Below are 8,912 nucleotides of genomic sequence, written 5' to 3' on the forward strand. Positions count from 1 at the left end.
ACAGCATTGGCTTGAGCGTCATCAACTTCAGTGATAATTCCAAGTTTGAGATCATCCCGGGTGAAACTTTAGACTTGCGTTTTGGCTTGGGCCAACAACCACCCGGAGTACTCAACGCCGGCGGTGGTTTTGATGTATCTTTAAACTTCAATGGTGCACGTTTCGGGATAAAACACAGAGACAAACGTCGTCTTTCTGGATATGGTCAAAAGATCGAGTGTGATGGTCATGTAATTTTTTACTGGAATGGTCATAGCTTGCATGCCGATTTGCGTCAACAACCTTTTCAAGAACTCAATGCAGGAGGTTACGGTGGTACTCAACAACCTCCCACTTCCCGGAAAATCTCCCAATATGATGAAAGAAATCTCAATGCCGGCGCCGAGGGATCATCAGTGGGTGGATGCAGTGCTCGACGGTATTCCAGACGTAAGCGCTCACGCTCGCCCACTTCCGGCTAGGTAAACAAAAGAGGTAGATGAAATTTATGATAGAGTTTTTTAAGTGATTTAGTAGTGCATTTGTTCATTAGTTCATTGTGCAAGTGATTTCGTGGTTCATTTGGTTATTAGTTCATTTTGTAAGTGATTTAGCCGCGCATTTATTCAGAAGTTCGTTTTTGTTGATTGTTGATAATAAAGAACTTGTGTGATAGATTGAAAGCATTATAAACTTGCAAAGATAAATCTAAGTAATAGTTTCATTCATATTAATAAATGTAGAAAAGTAATGAGACCATCTCAAATTTCATTTGTTTTTCTGATCATGTCTACAAAATATTTTAAAATATTTTAGAAAAAAAAATTACTGGAGGTATAATTTCAATTTCTTCATTTTGTTTTTATAAGGGGTTGATATAGTGGGAGTGCATAACCTCTGGCGATTGCCTCATAGTCTTATTTCTTTCTATTTTTTGTTGTTTTCTTTTTGCTGTTTTACGTGATTTTTGTTTTATATTTGCTCAGTTATTTTATTTTATTTTATTTTATTTTATTTTATTGATAAATTAGCGACAAGCACCTTTTATAAATCAGTAATTTATAAATTTTACTTAAAAAATATCTTGATAGAATTTTTACTTAGTATTATTATTTAAAATTTTTTAACCTATTAATATATCATCCTAACTTAATTTTCTTTTTAATCTTAAATAACATCATATTATTTAAAAAAAATACCCATAATGTTCTCATATTTAAAATCCAAGAACAAACACTTTTTTTAATATGATATGAGACAAAGACCTCAATAAATATTAATCTTTAAAGTTTTGTATCTTGATATGTTAAAAACATATTTCTTTAATAAAAAAAAAATCTGAAGATTAATTTATTTTGTGTGCCAACTCACTTAGGAACCTTTGGTGGGCCCAAAACAACTGAATTGAAGACAGATATGGTGTCCAAGCAATCCGGTGCGTCCACTTCACCGGTGTTGGTGTCGAAGGTGAGGATTGATACTTGTACACAGGTTTTTTCCCAACCTGTTTGAAGAAATGCCTGGAAAGAGAAAAAAACAAGCTCTGAGCTCCAAAGAGAAGAAAAACTATACAAAGATTTGAAAACAGCCAACCAGCTTCCACTACTCCTCTTCATATTAATATAACTAGTCAAGAAGGTAACCAGACAAACAAACATGCTTACTTAACTCCCATTGGTCAGAACCAACAAACATACTCCTGTTGGTCCAGCCTGACACTTTAAAATATATCTCATTGGCTAGCTCAAACACCCATAGATATGCTGACCACTGGCACCATTACTATATTAATATAATACACAAAAGCGTAGAACACAACTCCATGCTCTTCATACTTAACTAGCATCCAGCTCCATACTTCATATCATCTTCAACAGCATCCCGCAGTCAGCACGGCAGCACTCCTTCAATTAACATCAACAACCGGTTCCCGATTGAGTCCCGACTATCAATCACATTGGGCTAATTATTGATAGTCGGGAAAACCAACAGTATTGAACCCAAACAAACTCTGGTTGGAGCCATAGGACATTGAATAGACAGAGAATGACTTTGATAAGGAGGACCATGAGAAGAAGACATTAGAGGATCCCTTGAAAGCCTATGAATCAAAGAGATTTAGGTTGAAGTTACATTATAACTTCAAATACCACATTTAAAAATATTTTGTTTGGTTTGAATAATTTTAAAATACTAAGTTAAAATCAATTAATCCCACCGATGCATTTGGACTTATGTCCAAATTGGACGTAAGTCGAAATCCCAGAAGTTGAAAATTCTTAAAAATTATATATACATATGCATATACATATGCATCTGTTTGGGTGGGGGTTGATTGTGGCCTTTATATGTACTATGTTTTGAATGTCCGTTGTTTATTGGGGTGTTTGTTGTACCACAGCTAGTGGTCCTTTTTTGTGTTGGCGTTGTACTTTGTTTTTTATTTCTCTTAATTGAAGTGGTTTATCCACCTTTTCAAAAAAAAAAAAATGCATATATATATATACATATATGTGTATAGAAATATATACATGAACACATACATACATATACTTATACACACACATACATATACTTATACATATATATTTATATAAATTTACATAATTATGTTTATATATACATATATATCATCTATAAATATGTAAACGCAATTTCAACCATTAATTGCAGTCTTGATTTTCTATCACCTCATGTGTCCCCAAGCATAGCAACCATAAAAGACTGGTCATACAATATAGAGTTTATCTTTTTTGCCTTTTGTTTCTTTTTCATGAGTTATGTAATTTTTTTTATTTTTTAACATTCATATGTTGTTTGTCACGAAGTTTAATTAGTTTTTTTTCTTTCAACGAAAATCTCTAAAATGCAGAGATTGCTTTCTAAGTTTTATACTTTGGTTTTCTTATAAAATTAGTATTCTTTTATCTGTTATTGAATAAAATATTAACTTTTTAATAATGAACTAAAATTTGGAAACAAACCTAAAATTAATAGAGGTGGAGGGGGAAAAATTAGTAAATTTAATTTTAAAATCTCACATCTGCTTTTAATTTTTTTTTAAATGTTTCTTAATTTATTTATTTGTAAATATTATCGTCGGTGGTATTTATTGTAATAGATATATATCATCTATGCATGCAAATATTTTAAAGAACAAATTTAAATAATTTTTTATTATTTTTTAATATTTATTATATTAAATAAGGCATTAAAAATTTTCAATTTTCAATTATATTTATTGGTTGAGCACAATATCCATAAAAACCTTTCAAACCAAAGTATATCATATTGTAGCATTCCACGTACTATCTTATTTTAAATTTTACAATCTATATTTTTTTTATTTATTTTTCAAACTTTTCTAATTTATATTTATCATTTCAAATTCTAATTTTCATTAGTAAGATTTAATTCCAATTAAAACATTAATATTAACTAGCATTTCAATTTGAGATAAATATATACTTTAATATACAATAAAATTGATATATAATTTTTTAAAATTAGAAAAATCTTATCTTGTACTCATGATCACATTTGTAAGCCATTTAAATATATATCTTTAAAATATAACATATATATATATATGGCCAAACATCATTTGCGGACGTTCGTAGAACGTCCGCAGATGATGTACAGTAACTTTAATAGGATTGGACAACTGTGATTGAATCAATTACTGTCCTGAGATTGATTGGATGGTTCAGATTAAAATACTGTGCATCCCACTTTTTACTGTGTTTATGAATAGTGCACAGTATTACTGTTTATAAAATGGTGTGCAACCGTTGGATTGAAATCCAATGGCCCACATCAACATTCACAGATTACGAATCTGTGAATGTTGGCAGACGATGCATCCTATATATATATATTGTTCCTCCGCCAAATAATTAAAGAGAAACATTTCTCAATATATCATGATGATACCAGAAGACTGTTTACTAGAGAATCTCTCAAGGCTTCCAACCAAAACCTTATGCAGGTTGAGGACAGTAAGCAAGAATTTTCAAAAGCTAATATCTGATCCCTACCTCAAAAGTCTTCATGCCAAATATGTCAAAAACAGCATTGGCATGAGTGTCATCAAATTCAATGATAATTCCAAGTATGAGATCATCCCGGGTGAAACTTTAGACTTGAGTTTTGGCAACGGTGGTGTTTCTATATCTATAAACTTTAATGGTACACGTCACTATATCAATCACCCACCCAACCGTGGTATTTCTGGATCTGGTGGATTTATTAAGTCATATGGTCGTGTAATTTTAAGTTGGAGTGATCATGGTTTGCATGCTGATTTGCGTTAACAACGTCCTTCCCGAGGACTCAATGCAAGAAAAGGTAACGGTGGTACTTAACGACATGTCGGAGGACCTCGACGTGCCATTGGAAGCAATCATGGAGGAAGATTGGATGTATAAGGAAATCTCAATGGCGGGTAGGAGAGTAAATGGTATTCCAGATGTAAAATATTATAAAATATTTATTTTCAAATCCAATATATATATATATTATTTAAATTTTAGTAAATATAGGAACCAAGGCGTAGCCTAGTGATTTTCTACCTAATTTATGTTTTCAAAACCTCTCAAACACAATGTAAAAAAGGTGCTTGTTGTCCATTTGTCAAAAAAAAAAAATTTAGTAAATATTATAAAATAGGTAAGGGATCCTGTGACACTTGAGTTCAGGATTTGATTTTTTCACACTATTATAATACTGTTTCTTCTTTTATGATCAGCTGCCTGTATAATTTTTCTTCATGCGAAACCTCATTAATTTTCTTCTTTTATGATATATTATTTTTCTTCTTTTATGATATATCAATTGTATAGTTTTTTCTATAAAGTAGGTCAAAATTTAGAAGTATAACTCAATTCGTACAATTAACAGTTAAACTTTTTAAAAGTTTAAAACCCATTTTTAATTTATTTTAAAACATATTCTTAAGTTATTATTTTTTAAAATTTATTATTATTGTTTCAGAAAATAAGTTTTAAAATAAAAATTATGTTTGTCATAAAATATTGAATCGCCTATCTAATTTAGAATCTTTGTTGCATGTAAACTGTGATTTATATATATATGGATAAATTATAACTTTATTTAAAGAAAGGAACAAGTACAATGAATGAAAAAATAAAAACCAACCAAGTTAGGAGGACATCATTAGAGATGATAAAACAACAAATATGAAAGACAACCACAACTGAGAGGATGAAGATCGCCAATAGGTGACAAAAGTCTTCTCCAGCTATCAGAAAAAAGAGGTGGGGGATGGATTACTCCCGAGTTAATGATGCCATGGTGGTACTATTTTATTTAATTTTGATAAAAATATACAAATCACATTATTTATACTTTTAACCACACATTGTTAATAATAAATTTATAAATGTTTATAGTGCACATATCAAGATATATATATATATATATATCACAATACGTCAACTGTTGACTTTCCACTGCTATGCCTGTGGAAGAGAGACAGAGAGGAATGGATAGTTAGGGTTCTTGATTTGTAGACAAAGAGATGAATGGATAGTTAAGGTTCTTGATTTGTTTTTTTAGCTCTACTGTAGGAGATACTAGAAATAAGTTTAAATGGTTATGATTTGATAAATTGTGTTATTATTTATAAACATAGTAATATTCTTCGTCCAATGATGATATACCAACCTTCCAAGAAGTATATATATATTTATAATATATGAATCTGTCAAAGTTTTGTATTGTATTAGTTTATTAAAAATATTGTTTAAAAATATATTTGAGAATTAATTTATTCAAATTAACTAAGATAATAATTATATAAAATAAGATTATATTAAGTTAAATAGAAATATATGATTTTTTTTTCCTTTTTAATACCATTAACTACCTTTAAGACAAGAAGAGTTTGATAATTTCCAGATCTTAAACATGGAAATGATTTACTTTGGAAATTTTTAATTGGTTTGAATTTAGTAACCATGGTTGTATATATGAGAGCTCACAAATTGCTGTCTATAATTAAGTAATTGTAGACTTGAAGAGAACTCGCATATTACTATCTATAATTAAGTAATTGTAGACATGAAGTGAATGTTCATTAAAATAGCTAGCAAAAGATGCCATTCATGAAAACAATCATGTATCTAAATTAATTTAATAATTTTTTTTTCAATGATTTTCTAAAATACTATTTAATACTCACTATATATATATATATTAATAAATAGTCAATATGTCTATAACACCTTTAATTTTAATACAATTCAAGGAATAAAATTTAAAATTCCATACATATATATATAATAAAAATTAAAGAACAAGATCTTGTGTATTATACAAATTTCAACACCAAAAAATCCCAAAAAAAAAAAAACGTTATTTTTATACAAACTAAAATATTAGGACAATTCTAAATAAAACAAAATGTTAAAACAATTAAGAGTAAATAATTTCTGAAAAATAAGGAACACCAAGTAATTTCACTATTGTTCAGGGGGAACAATGTAAAAACCTCTCTCTATATAAAATAAACATTAAAACAACCGTTTCACAATCATGCCAACTCGTGCAAGATGATCAAGAACCAGACACCGGAGAACAGCGACCCCACCGGCCAAAATCCTCCTCCCGGAGAATTCAATGGCAGCAATATCGTTGGTGATCCTCCTCCATTCAAACTTCCTCCCAATTGTTCAAGATTTAGTCTGTCAAAGTTCGGTGACCAGAAAAATACAGTATAGAGAAGATAAAAGATGAAAATACTTAAAAAAGGTGGAGCACTGGTTTTCAGAGAAGATATCTCGCTCAGTTCACTACTGGTAATAAAAGGAGAAGGATTTTGAATTTTTGTCTTGTATTTCATTGATCATTGGCTATCAATATATATACAACAAATTTACATTGAAGGGCTAAAAGTTAGGAATAAAAGTTACAGGATGAAATCAAGGAAGATTGATAACGTTGGCTAAAATAAAGGAAACAAAATAGGAAAAGTAATTTATGTTACAAAATCTATATGAATCATTCAAATTTATGTTACAAAATCCATATGAATCATTCAACACCCCCCCTCAAGGTGGAGTGGGATCGGAAATGTCGATCACACCCAACTTGGGAAAGAAAAACTGATCGATGTTATCACCGCCGAGTGGTTTGGTGAAGATGTCCGCAAGTTGATCAAAGGAGCGTATGTAAGAGGGAGAGATGAGTCCGGGAGAGTATTTTTTTCACGAGCGAGTGGCAATCTATTTCAATATGTTTGGTACGTTCATGAAAAACCGGATTATGGGCAATGTGAAGAGCTGCCTGATTGTCACAATATACTGGTATTGACGCAGGGGTGGAAGACCAAGATCAAGTAGGAGTGCATGGAGCCACTGGAGTTCAGATGTAAGAGCGGCAAGCGAACGATATTCAGCTTCCGCAGAGGATCGAGAGACGGTTGGTTGCTTTTTTGTTTTCCATGAGATGGGAGAAGAGCCAAGCATAGTGAGGTAACCGGTGGTAGAGCGTCGCGTAATGGGACATCCCTGTCACTGAGTCGGAGAAACCCACGAGTTGTAAGGAACTCGTGGCAGGGAGGAGAAGACCTTTACCAACTGAACCTTTGAGATAACGTAGGGACTTTGTGAGCCGCGTCCGGATGTGATGAGTGAGGATTTTTGCATGAATTGACTAAGTGTGTTCACTCGCAAATTGGATATCCGGGACGAGTGACCGTCAGATATAGGAGACGACCAATTAAGCGGCGATAAATGGCGGGATCGGTGAGGGGAGTACCACTATTATTATGGAGGTTTAGGTTTTGATCCATTGGGAAAGAGGAAGGACGACAACCTAACATGCCAGAGTCAGTAAGTATGTCGAGGATATATTTCCGTTGACAGAGGAATATGCCAGTTTTGGAGCGAGAAACCTCAATACCGAGAAAAATAATGAAGGCTACCAAGGTCTTTGATTGAGAAAGAGCGAGCAAGAAAAAAATTTAGTTTTGGTAATTAGAGAGTTGTTGTTTCCAGATGCGATGATATCGTCAACATAAAGCGAGGGACAAAAACAGGAGGAATGGCCGAGGTATAGATGAAGAGACTATGGTCCGAGGGCCGATTGACGAAAACCGTGAGAAATGAGAGTAGAGGATAGTTTATGGAACCATTGACGTGAGGCTTGTTTAAGACCATAAAGTGATTTTTTGTAATTTACAAAACCCGACTATCATGGGGATGAGAAAGACCATGTGGTAATTGCATGTAAAATTTCTTGGTGAGATCACCTTGTAGAAAAGCATTATTGACGTCGAGTTGATGAATTGACCAATTTTGGACAGAAGCGATGGAAAGGAGAACACGAACGGTGGCAAGTTTTGCGACAGGGGCAAATGTTTCGTGGTAATCAATACCATCCTGTTGCGTGTATCCTTTCGCACATAAGCGTGCTTTGTAACGCTCAATGGAGCCATCTGGAAGAAATTTGATTTTTATATACCCATTTACAACCAATAGTGCATTTTATCAGGTAGAAGGACACAATGTCCAAGTGTTATTGGAAGAAAGAGCATGTAGTTCAGCGACCATGGCATCACGCCACTCAACAATTTTAGCTGCCTGAGAATATGTCCGGGGCTCACTATGATCAAGAACTTTAGATAAGAAAATACGATGATGAGGGACCGAGTGTGCGGAAGGATAAATAATCATGTAAGGGAAAGGATGAAGAAGAAGCAACACCACATACATAGTCGCTCAGATGAGACGGTGGGCGACGATTACGTTGAGGGGCGTTCATGTGAAATTTGAGTGACGAGTCAGAGGGTGATGATACGGTGTCACCAAAAAGAGGCGCTACCCGATTGGGGAGCGGTGATGTCGGAAGAAAGCGATAATAGGTTCTTCATCAATTGGTATGATTGAGAGATCAACCCGGACTAGTGGACT

The sequence above is a fragment of the Dioscorea cayenensis genome, unplaced genomic scaffold (genome assembly GCF_009730915.1).
Source record: "Dioscorea cayenensis subsp. rotundata cultivar TDr96_F1 unplaced genomic scaffold, TDr96_F1_v2_PseudoChromosome.rev07_lg8_w22 25.fasta BLBR01000777.1, whole genome shotgun sequence".
NCBI classification, from domain to species: domain Eukaryota; kingdom Viridiplantae; phylum Streptophyta; class Magnoliopsida; order Dioscoreales; family Dioscoreaceae; genus Dioscorea; species Dioscorea cayenensis.